Genomic DNA, 12,650 nt, shown 5'->3' with positions numbered 1-12,650 from the left:
CTAGACACTCCATCACTAGCCGCCAAGGGACCATCCACCAAAACAAATTGGGATCAGGACCGACAAAGTCACCCAAAGAATGAAACACTTCAGAGGAACATTCAGAAACACCATTGAAGCAGACCATGCCAAGGGTAGTGCCACCAAGGAGTCACCCCTGCCAAAAGAGGCCCACCAAAAATTCGAGCATAGCCATGTACTTGTAGCCCAACAGAGAACATGATGGAGTGATGAGCACAAGAAAGACTTGCCAATCCCAACACCTTCGGAACCAACATAGCATGTACTAGAAATGAGTTTGTTTCCTCCCGTTGGAGAGGTGGGATGGGAGGTCTCCCCCAAGGCTAGAGATAGAGGGGGGTTGTAGAATGCATAGGACGAGCAGGGGATGAGGAGCCAGAGGCCTCTCCTCCGACACCGTCTTTTGCCCTTCAAGCACACTCGCCAAGCCAACCCCTAAGCTGAGGTAGAGCAGGAGCACCTCCTATCACAAGAAGTTCCATTGACCATCCCCATTATGAACCCATCCAAGGCAAGGTGTCGAGAGTTACCATCACGATCACATTCACAACACTAGTTTTTTTTTTTTTTTTTTTGAGAAGGAGGGAGAGGAGAGAGGGGGGGGGGGGGGGGGGGGGGGGGCTTTTTTTGTTTTTCTTTAACACATCCAAGAGCTTTCAAAAAGAAAAGAGCATTCACTATTTGCATTTACTAAAAAACCATGCTCATTTTGTTTTCACTACAATAAGACATAATTTTTTAATAAAAAAAGCTTCCCTAATGGACTACAAAACAGAGGATTTAGAAAAGAAAACCCTCCTTAAAGGATCTGTCTCCTTAAAGGATCTGCCCCGGCGCAGATCCTTTAGGGAGCGTTTTCTGTTTTAAAGTCTCCCTTTTGTATTCCATTAGGTTGTAGTCCATTAGGGAGGCCTTAAAAAAAAAAACTCTCTCTTAGGGTTGCTCAGGTTTCATTATGTACAAGTTTTCTAGTGCCCACCCTCCACCTCAAAAGCGGCAAGGCTCAAAGGAAGGGAGTTCGGTGGGAGCATCCTTGCATGGTAATAGCGGGAGTATAAAGGAATGTAGGCGGCTTGGCTTGCAAGGGACAGGGACTTTGCTCGGGAGGAGCTTCGAAATGTCCCACTACAACTCCTTCTTTCTCTTCGTCTCTGAACCCTTGTTTTTGGACTTGGTGGAGGTGCCCCTCCACATCCTATGTGGTGCAAAATTGGCAGCCAATATTGTTGCTACAGAGGTGGGGCTATCAAAGGAGGGGTGTGTTTGTGGTGGCAACAGAAATCCACCTTATGATTTCCTTGGACGACTTAGCTTCAAAGAATTGAGGGTGTTTGGCTCACCTTTAATAGCTTTGCTCCCAGGTATTCAATTTTTTAAACAATCCGGGGTTGATTCTCTCATCTTAAATCTGCTCTATGATCTAAGGCCCTATTTGGTGTTCTTCTTTGGACAAGGGGGCTCCATGGTGGCAACTCGATTGGACATTGCAAGTGATGAAGACTAGGGCCCCACCCTTCATACGCCATTATTGTTGCTTATTTGGATAAGTTGTAGTAAGCCATGTATGTTGTGTTGTTATGATGTGCTAGTTTAAAACTGATTTAAGTATCACAAGGTATTCTAAGGTGGTTGTTGACCTCCATGCTCAAATCCAGTTGAAGCCATTTTTTGGTGGCTTTTACCAATATAATCTACACTCTTTTTTTGGAGTGACTTTAAAAAACATAACTATAAAACTTATAGTGAAGACAAAGTGAGTATGGGAGAACCTATTTTTTTGAGCGAGACTCTTGATAGATGCTTTGGGAATTAAAAGAGGAAAAGACAATGGAGGTGGGAAGTGGCAAGCCAAGACATAACTAGAGGTCTCTTACCTCAACTGCACCTCTCTCCTCCTTCCCCTACACAAGATAACAAAAAATTCACCCACCGTGTTCACAATCCCCTTCACACCTACCACTAGAAGATTACTACCCTCTCAAAATATTAGCAATCCCATTTCAAAAGCTTGCCAGCATGATGCTAACCTCTCCTACCTCCCTAGGCTTACTATTTGTTGGACTTTAGGCCCCAACATCCTCAGCCTACTGGTGCATAGGTCACAACCCCCCCCCCCCCCCCCCCCCCCCCTTCCTTTTTTTTACCCCGCACACAGTCTCTTTTCAAAACCTCCCTAGCCATCCCAAAACCACCTGTATACATCTAGCCTTTAAAAAAAATTTAGTTTACTGAATTTTCTCCTTTTTTCTAAATAAAAGCACCATACCACCTGGAGCTTCAATTTTTGGATAAACCGCTCTCCCTCCCCTTGAATTATCCTTTGGACACTCCTTGCACTCTTTCAAATCCTTTTTTGATGCTTCTCCTTTCCCTTTTGTTTCATCATTACACTTCTCTCTCACCTAAAATAGCCCCCCTTTTTTTCACACTTCTACCCCCAACCTGTCATTCCCAAAAACTTGTACCTTGAAACCTGGTAATTTTCTAGCTTACATCCACACCTAACTCACCATAACTCCCCCCTTGTACCCTAGTACTTGGCCTTTAAAGCCACTTCTTCCAAACAATGATGTCCCCCAAGATAGAAACCTCAAAAAGACTCCTCCAAGCTCCCTTTATAAACCCCTGCCTCCTCCTCTCTTACAAACTTAACACCACCACTGATGAGCTCATAGGAGCGAAACGCGTTTGGTGGTACTCTCCCTATCTTTACCCACTAATTTTGACATCTATCCTTTGCTAATCTTATGAAGTCGTTTTCGCACGCTTGAGTACTCGTTCTATTTTTTTTAAAAAAGTTTGATTTTTTGAACATTATAAGCGTTGCACGACTCCTCTCCACTCCTTCACCACTTTTAGCAAAATTTTCCTTTCCTTTTTCAATGGCTTATTCTCCCCTCTCGATCCGCGGCCCTTTTTCTCTTGGTTACTCGCCCCCCCTTTATGACTTTACGCTTCTACACCCTTAACACTAGAATGGTAACTGGACACTTTTATGTCCTTGGACACTTTTGTGTCCTGTTAAGTGACCATTTTGCTTGAATTATTTGAAGAGTATGAAAATGAATTTCTAGGTGCTATATATCCACAAAATTGCCTTATGAGCTGAAAAAAACTTAGCATTTTTTTTTTGAGTATTGATCTCACCATTAACCTTACTCTTGCACAACATTTTTTAACCCAAACTGCGTGAAAAAACGGGTCCTGTTTTTGGCTTTTTTTCATTTTTTGGCAACTATACCACTCTAAACTTCATGTTTGTGAGGTTTAGATGGCTAGAGGTTAGGCCTTCATAGTTCTCAACATGTTTTGATGCTTGTAGGGAGAGCTAAGTGTTAAAATTGAAAGTTATGACCAATTTACAAGAATTGCATAATCCTGTTTTTTTGGCCAAAATTAGCACTTCTATGATTTTTTTGGTGGCTTTCTTGATATCCAAATTCAATTTTGATTGTGTAAGTGTAATGTATAACATAAAGCTAATCTTCCTTGAGTTTTGGGGGACCTAATATGCTATATAGCATAGTATATGATGATGGTTGAGTTTTTTGATTGCTGAAGAATACGATACATTTTAGAGTAGCAAGTATAACTTTCTCAATATTGCTAGTTTCTTAGGCCAATTGTGTGTATTTTGTAGGTAGTAACCATATCTAATCATAGACTACAAACCTGGCTAGATATTGAGTATTTTCTATGGGTTTCTAGAGGTCATAATGCTAAACCCAATTTTTTCATGTTTGCTGTATTTAGCACTTTATCATTGCCCCCAAGGCTCCAATTGTAAGAGATTCATTATCCTTTTGACATGCTCCATGGCTCCTTTTGAATCCAAAGGTCCAAAGGGAACTAAGAAAACATGTATATAGTATCTGTATTGAGCGTGACTATAGAAACTTTGATGATAGGTCCACAGAATGGCAAAAATGCAACTTTTTTGTGCCTATTGTTTTTGCCCAAAAAAAAATTAGTGAGGTAAAAGCAACCATATGTTTTGGTCACCAACCCATTGAAGTTAATGAGACATTTTATCTCATGTCCTACAAAAATCCCCACTCTTATTTATATGCAATCCTCCGTAAGAAATTGCTGTTTTGGGCAAAATGCACTGGTCCATTAACTTTGGAGGCTTGTAGTGACCAAAGGATGAGAAAAATTACAAGTTTCTCATTTTTTCCATATGTAGTAGTTATTGAACTATAAGCGCTCATGAAAGGATTTTTCATGAGTAGATCTACTATGGTTTTGGAAATTTTTCCCAAAACCCTGAAAGGACACTTTTATGTCCTGCTAGGTTACCATTCTAGTGTTAATGCTTAACTTCCTTGGATTGTAACCTTAACACCCACACCCTTAAAAACTTAACTTGCTTGGATTTAACCTTTGTCTTTTCGTGGTCCTAAGCTCTGGCTACCCTTAGGGTCTTTTTCCACCCATCTCCCAAGGCACGAGTTCCCGCCTTCACCTCATTGGGTACCTCCCACTCTCTTGCCTAACGAGCACTCTCTCCACTGCCTTCACATCCCCATCGTCTCGCCTAACGTGCTGTAAGCTTCAGCACCAAGTGCTTTTCCCATCTGCTTGCCTAGCAAACACCCTGCACTGCCGTCGGCACAATAGACACCTCTCATTCTGCGCCTAACTCACTGCCTTCCCTGCATCTCAAAGCTCGTCTATTAGCTATGGCTATGGCCTCCATAACATCAGCGCTGCTGTGTACACCTGCGGCAACCACATAAAGACCTGCGCCACTCAAGCCCGGCATCCACGACAACCCTCTTGGCGCAGTTTACGACCCTGCTGTGCTGTATTAACCCCCTATCGAAAGCCCTGCTGCGCTGCAGCACTTGGTGTACCTGACGGAGCTTCTGCTGCGTTGCTTTAACCGCCATGAGGAAAGCACTGCTGCGCTGCAATACCTGCAGCACTTGGCGCACCTGACAGCACACTTACATGCAATTTCGATAATACCTGCAACATGGCGCACCTGACGGCATACTGAATACAACCTACGGCATTACCTACAACATGGCGCATGTAACGGAATTCTGCATACAACTTGCGGCATTACCTACAGCATGGCGCATGTAATGACACTTCTACATCAACCGTGGAGCGCATGCTCCCTCTCTCTTACAGGCTTCACCTGCACAAGATTTGTTTCACCGGCACATTTTGATTCTGAGTTTAACTGTCCTCCCTCCCCTACCTTTGTCAAAACCCCCGCCCATTGCTCCACTTCCTTTACTGCACCCAAGCACACACCTACACACTAAGCCCTATTCACGCTCTCCAACCTTTATCTTAAATCTTAACCATGCTTTATTTTTTAACTTTATCTTGCTTTTAACCAACTTGGATCTTGATACTCAGTCCTCTACACAGTGACACAAACCTTTCATTTTTACCCGCCAAGACCTCCACATTTGGTCGCCTTGTCATTAGCCCTATACCCTACAATCCCTTGGGTCACCTTATCTATTCCAATGGATGCCAACACTCCAACTCCGCCACGACAATCTCGCCCCGGATCTCCGTTCCTCTATGGCTATCGGCCCTTCGCTCCCCGGTTTCATCTCGGCTGCCGCGTATGCAAGAGCAGAAACCTCGGCTTCTCACCCGACCACCTTGACTCTACTTTCGATAAATAAGGATGACGCTACAACCAACCCCTATGAAAACATCACGGAAGAATTAGAGCGTCTCCCGGAGGAGTCCTTTGATTTCTCTTCGGTGCTTGGAAAAGGAAGCGGCGAACTAAACCATAATGTTAGCACCCCTACTATGGCTACGACCATTCCATCCCAAGCCGGCAAACGGTCAACCCCTCAACATGATGGCCTACCCTCGACCGCCCCCCTTACCAATGAAGAGGTTCTTCCACATCTCAAGCAACCTCGGGATTTTGAGGTGATTATTTCCAACTCGCTTTTGGAATATAAGAAGCTTCATGATAAAGTAGGTAAAGCTAAAATCTTCCTTAAGCACCTCAATGATCTACTTTGTAATCAAAGAGCACCTAATAGCCTTTGTATGAAGCCACCAAAACTATCCCTAGAGCATACACAAGCTCAAGCCCTCCTCAATGCTAAGTTTGCCTCACTCACTATAAGATATCAATTAGATTGCACAAAAGCTCTTGTACAAGCACAAACTCTCCTCAGAAATAATTTGCAAACCTACCTTGACGGCTATCATGCTTTAGTAGAAGAACGGCTCAATGATCTCCTACTAAAGCTCCTCCAAGTCTCCATACCCTTAGTCTCCAAACATGCTTGGAGCCTCAAGCTACAACAATGGAAAACCTCATCCCTCCTAAACTTTCTCTTGGAGATTCAAACCCACGTTGTAAATGCACACCTCGCTACCTCAAAAGAGGATATAGCTAAACTTGCCCGCAAGAAGGCCATCAACAACATTGAAGAAGAGGTGCTCTCACTCCCCAAGGAGCAAACCATCAAAGAACTTGTGGAACAAGTTGTCACAGAAAAATTCCATACAATTCCTCCCAAGTTTCAGGTCTCCCCTTCCACCTCCCCACATAAGATGGTCTTCCCTCCCTCTAAAAAACCCACCCACCTCCTCTCCAAAAAACCGTTTGTACCGCCAAGAACCTTTAAACACCACCACCCCTGTCCCCAACCATCCTTTATAACCACCAACAAATGACCTTTTCAACCTTCCTCCAAACCCTCCCCTGAAAAGTCCTTCCCTCTATCTAAAAAACCTAAATTTACTCCTTCTCCCAACACCCCCGCCTATCCTCTTTACCCCCTTAAAACCCTCAATCCTACACCCACCTCCATTGGCCCCTCCTATTCCATCTCAAAAAATCCCCAACCACCCTTACCCACACCCACACAGCAAGGATCACTCCCGTAATGTTTCCACATACCACAAGAATAACCACTCGGGAAAAGGTAAAGGGAGGAGGGATTAGGGTTTAGTCACCCATACACTTGGGTACACCTCTACTTCTCAAAACCCCCCCTCCTCCCATATATTTGGATTTCTAAAGACACTCCCGTACCCCCACTCCACAAAGGAAGAACAAGAAGAAAGTTGTGGCTCCCACTCACTAATCCACAAGGCTACAAACTTTTGCTCTTTGGTAAAATTCAAGTTTCAACCTTGGAGCATGGTATCTCTAACTACAAAATCCACAACTTGGCACCTCGAGCTCTCTCCCTCTCTGAAAGGCAATGTTTGGCCTTAGGCTTAAAATACATCCCTCCCCCTCTAAACCCTTCCCCTCTCTTGCTCCTCAACTCACACCGCAATCTTTCAAGAAATCTCAACCTTAAGTTTTTCTTCAAAAACCTTAAACCCTCCTCCTCCTCTCCTTTTAAGGAAACAAACCCACTTTGGAAACCTCCAATAATAAACCCCCATCTTAACCAAATTTTGTCCACTAACCAACATAACTTTAACCTCATGCTAAATGCTTGTAATTTTCCCACTTCAAAGCGACCCCATTTTGCCATTGAAGCTTTATCTAGCCTCGCCTTGGACTCGTCAATAATCATAAAACCAGCTGACAAAAACCTTGGCGTAGTTATCTTACCATTAGATTGGTATGAGAAAGATGTCCTCTCACATCTCAATAACCACTCCACCTATGAACCTTGCCTTAACTTCCCTTTTGCCTTCTTAGCTTCCCTTCTTACCTCTATCACCCTTCGCTACTCCGCTCTCCCCTCTATGGAGCGGAACTTTATCCTCTCCCCCCTTAATAAACCCCCCAAACCCTGTCCTATCTACTTTATCCCTAAAATCCATAAACCATCCATTGTCTCTCGTCCTATATGCTCGTATAAGGGTTACCTTTTTGAAAAAGCTTCTATCTGGCTCCATATAGAACTCTACCCAATCCTCCTTGGCCAAAAGCAACACCTTCAAAACTCCCTTACCCTCATCCAAGACTTGGATAAACTTCCCCTTCCACCTAACACTCTCCTTTTTACCTTTGACGTTGAAGCCTTATACCCTAGCATCCCCATTAATCAAGGCCTCATTGCTCTCAACTCCTTCATCTCTAACTTTTTTGACCCGCAAAAATCTCACTTTATACTCTACCTTGCCTCCCTTATCCTATCTCATCAGTACATTAACTTTAAAGGAAAATTTTGGAAACAAACCAAAGGCACTGCCACATTAGGAAAAGTTTGGACTAAAAAATGGGCCTTGTAAGAATTGTTGATGTGGCATAGCTTTCAAAAAGTGGGGATCGGTAAATTTTTTGCAAATAAGATCCAAACTTGTTGGAGGTTGGATATTTAGAATCTACTCTTCAAATGCTATCTATTGATATATAGCATGCATGTATCGAACATTGCCTTCATGTAGATTTAAAAAAAGGTGATTTTAGATTACCGTAACGGTAACAAAACCTGGCTGATTGAAAAAGAATGGCATAACTTTCATAGAAGTCATCCAAACTTTTTGGACCTTGTCAAGAACTTTCCAATGATAGGTCATATCATGGGGTTCTAAGCAATATTTAGAGGGGTCTACCGGGTTGCTTTCTTTTGTACAATTTTGATGATGTGGCACTCTTAAAAGGCCCAAAAATGAGTTCAAAATTTTCCTAATGTGGGCTCAAACTTTGCCGTGGTATATGCATGTCTTTTCCTCTGCCAGTTGGAAGACTCTTGCCCCCTCTTGCATAACCCTAATCTTCTCTACTTCAAAAGACATGTGGATGATGCCTTTGGACTTTGGAAAGGGACCCTCAAAACCCTTACTTTTCTCTTAAGCACATATGGTGAACCTCTTCAAGAGCACATCAAAATCTCTAAAACCATCTCCTCTACTCGGGCCATTATCCTCGACATAGAATTCTTTAAAGGTACCTGCTTTGCTACATCTAGCCTCTTGGATTCCCATTGTTTTCAAAAACCTTTGAATGCCTACAACTATACCCTTGGATTTTGTGGCACCCAACACATCAAAAAGTCGCATTCATCATCTCAGAGCTCAAAAGATATTATATTAGAGAATCAACCTTGAAGGGATACCTCTACCTCCGCAGCCTCTTCTACTTATGCCTTCGGGCTAAGGGTTACCCACCTAACTTCCTCCAAAAAGTTTTCAGCAAGGTCTCTTACCTCAACCGCACCTCTCTCCTCCTTCCCCTACACAAGATAACAAAAAATCCACCCACCGTGTTCAAAATCCCCTTCACACCTACCACTAGAAGATTACTACCCTCTCAAAATATTAGCAATCCCATTTCAAAAGCTTGCCAGCTTGATGCTAACCTCTCCTACCTCCCTAGGCCTACTATTTGTTGGACTTTAGGCCCCAACATCCACAGCCTACTGGTGCATAGGTCACCCCCCCCCCCCCCCCCCCCCCCCCCCCCCCCCCTTTTTTTACCCCGCACACAGTCTCTTTTCAAAACCTCCCTAGCCATCCCAAAACCACCTGTATACATCTAGCCTTTTAAAAAATTTCAGTTTATTGAATTTTCTCCTTTTTTCTAAATAAAAGCACCATACCATCTAGAGCTTCAATTTTTGGATAAACCGCCCTCCCTCCCCTTGAATTATCCTTTGGACACTCCTTGCACTCTTTCAAATCCTTTTTTGATGCTTCTCCTTTCCCTTTTGTTTCATCATTACACTTGTCTCTCACCTAAAATAGCCCCCCTTTTTTTTCACACTTCTACCCCCAACCTCTCATTCCCAAAAACTTGTATCTTGAAACCTGGTAATTTTTTAGCTTACATCCACACCTAACTCACCATAACTCCCCCCCTTGTACCCTAGTACTTGGACTTTAAAGCCACTTCTCCCAAAAAATGACGTCTCCCAAGATAGAAACCTCAAAAAGACTCCTCCAAGCTCCCTTTATAAACCCCTGCCTCCTCCTCTTTTACAAACTCAATCCATTTAACACCACCACTGATGAGCTCATAAGAGCGAAACGTGTTTGGTGGTACTCTCCTTATCTTTACCCACTGATTTTGGCACCTATCTTTTGCTAATCTTATGAAGTCGTTTTCGCACGCTTGAGTACTCGTTTTTAAAAAAGTTTTTTTTTTCTTGGAGAAGGGCGGGGGGGGGGGGAGGGGGGAGTGGGGGGCATTTTTTCGTGTTTTTTATAACACATCCAAGAGCTTTTAGAAAGAAAAGAGCATTCACTATTTGCATTTACTACAAAACCATGCTCATTTTGTTTTCACTACAATAAGACATAATTTTTTTTTAAAAAAAAGCTTCCCTAATGGACTACAAAATAGAGGATTTAGAAAAGAAAACCCTCCTTAAAGGATCTGCCTCCTTAAAGGATCTGCGCCGGCGCAGATCCTTTAGGGAGGATTTTCTTTTTTAAAGTCTCCCTTTTGTATTCCATTAGGTTGTAGTCCATTAGGGAGGCCTTAAGAAAAAAAACTCTCTCTTAGGGTTTCTCGGGTTTCATTATGTACAGGTTTTCTAGTGCCTACCCTCCACCTCAAAAGCGGCAAGGCTGCTCACAGGAAGGGAGTTCGGTGGGAGCATCCTTGCATGGTAATAGCGGGAGTATAAAGGAATGTAGGCGGCTTGGTTCGCAAGGGATAGGGACTTTGCTAGGGAGGAGCTTCGAAATGTCCCACTACAACTCCTTCTTTCTCTTCATCTCTGAACCCTTGTTTTTGGACTTGGTGGAGGTGCCCCTCCACATGAAGGGACTAAATCGTCACAACATGTTTTGCCTCATGTTAAGTAAACTCCAACTAGAGAGATAACCTATCCAATTGGATTGCTTTGTGCTAACATGCGTGCTTAGCATATTTTTTAGCACAAGAGTAACACTTGTGAACTACTTGGTTGTTTTTCCCAATCGTTTAAAAATATTTTTCCAACCGTTTACAAATAGTCTTTCAAAAATGACTGGCAAGCCTAAGGCACAATTACTTTCAACATTGCTGAGTAGACAATAAATTTATGAGCAACCAATTTGGAGAACTTTTGAGAGATTGAATAGAATTTACAATCTTTAGTCACCTTATCTACAAGCACCCAAACCAAGCCATGACCTCTGTTGGTGATTGGTAGACTCACTATTAATCTCTTAGAGATACTGCACATAGAGTGCAAAATGCTTCATAATCTATCAAATTCATGAATTTGCATGCCGCTCCAAATGTGCTTGTGCTAAACACTAGTGCCATAACACCTAGTGGGCATGTATTTAACAAAAACTTCTCTTCTCTCTCTCTCTCTCTTTCGCATATGGAGAACCACCTTTAGAGCCTAATAGAGTAGTGCTAAGGTAGAAGCTACTAGAGGAGCATGGCAAGCCTCAAGATGCAATGCTGCATAGGCTAGACAAGGCGTACATGTGGGTTAGAGCTATTAGTTAAGCAAAAAATGAGCAGGAGAGAAGCTTTATAAAATGTATAGTATCTAACTCTTAATAGATAATGAAGGCATTGAGAAGAGGAAGAATGATGACTTTAGAAGCACAATGTGTCAGAGCCTGATTGTTGAGCGATATTGAATTTTAAAAGTCACAAAAGGGTAACCGTTCCTTGAGATGGTGTCTATTCATATATGAGATTCTTAAAATTGTTGAAAGCCTAATTGTTGAGTCCTCTTCTCCATGTGGTGAGTGAAGGAGTACGAGCGGAAGTGCGACGCGAGAGAGAGTGCGAGAAGAAGAGCACGACGATATGGTGAACTCGCTCTACTGTAATGTGTAGAGCATAGTGAGTTCTTATTAGGTTTTACAAAAGAATATGTGTACATACCTGGCGGCCCGCCCACTTATCTGGGCGACCACATTGGGTTTTATACCCCAACAACCTCCCACTTAAAGTCCAATGTGGTACTTTAAGTGTGAGAGAAGCTACTATACAAGCTAATATACAAGAGATGTAGAGAAGTGATGTACTACCCTACACCTAACTGCTTGCGAAAATGCGCAAAGCTCTCTGAGGGAAGTCCTTTTGTAAGTAGATCAGCAGGATTTTCTGTGGTGTGAACTTTGACAAGCTGAAGTTGCTTATCCTCGAGCATTTCCCTGATGAAATGATACTTCACATCCACATGCTTTGTCTTTGAGTGATAAACTGGATTGCGAGCCAATTGTATAGCACTTTGACTATCACAATATAACACAGGCATCTCTTCTTTGATTCCCAAATCTGTTACTAGTCGATTAAGCCAAATTGATTCTTTGCATGCCTCTGATGCTGCAACATATTCAGCCTCTGTAGTAGACTGAGTAACACAATCTTGTAATCTAGAACGCCATGATACTGCTCCACCAGCCAATGTAAAGACATAACCTGACGTAGACCTTCGGTTGTCTAAGTCACCTGCATAATCTGAGTCTGTAAAACCCTTTACACTTAGTTCCTGACTCCCATAGCATATACGCATACTCTTTGTAGCTTTCAGGTATCTCAATATTCCTTTCACTGCCTCCCAATGTTTCTTGCCTGGGTTTGACATGTATCGACTTACTACTCCCACTGCAAATGCAATGTCTGGGCGAGTAGCAATCATTGCATACATCAAACTACCCATTGCAGACGCATATGGAATCTTATCCATTTCAGCCTGTTCTTCCTCAGACACAGGACAATCTTGTTTGCTAAGTTTCACATATGGTGGCAATGGAACACTCAGTGCCTTTCCCTT

The sequence above is a fragment of the Adiantum capillus-veneris genome, chromosome 5, assembly GCF_014529385.1.
Source record: "Adiantum capillus-veneris isolate H3 chromosome 5, ASM1452938v2, whole genome shotgun sequence".
Taxonomy (NCBI): domain Eukaryota; kingdom Viridiplantae; phylum Streptophyta; class Polypodiopsida; order Polypodiales; family Pteridaceae; genus Adiantum; species Adiantum capillus-veneris.
This window is presented reverse-complemented; position numbering follows the sequence as displayed.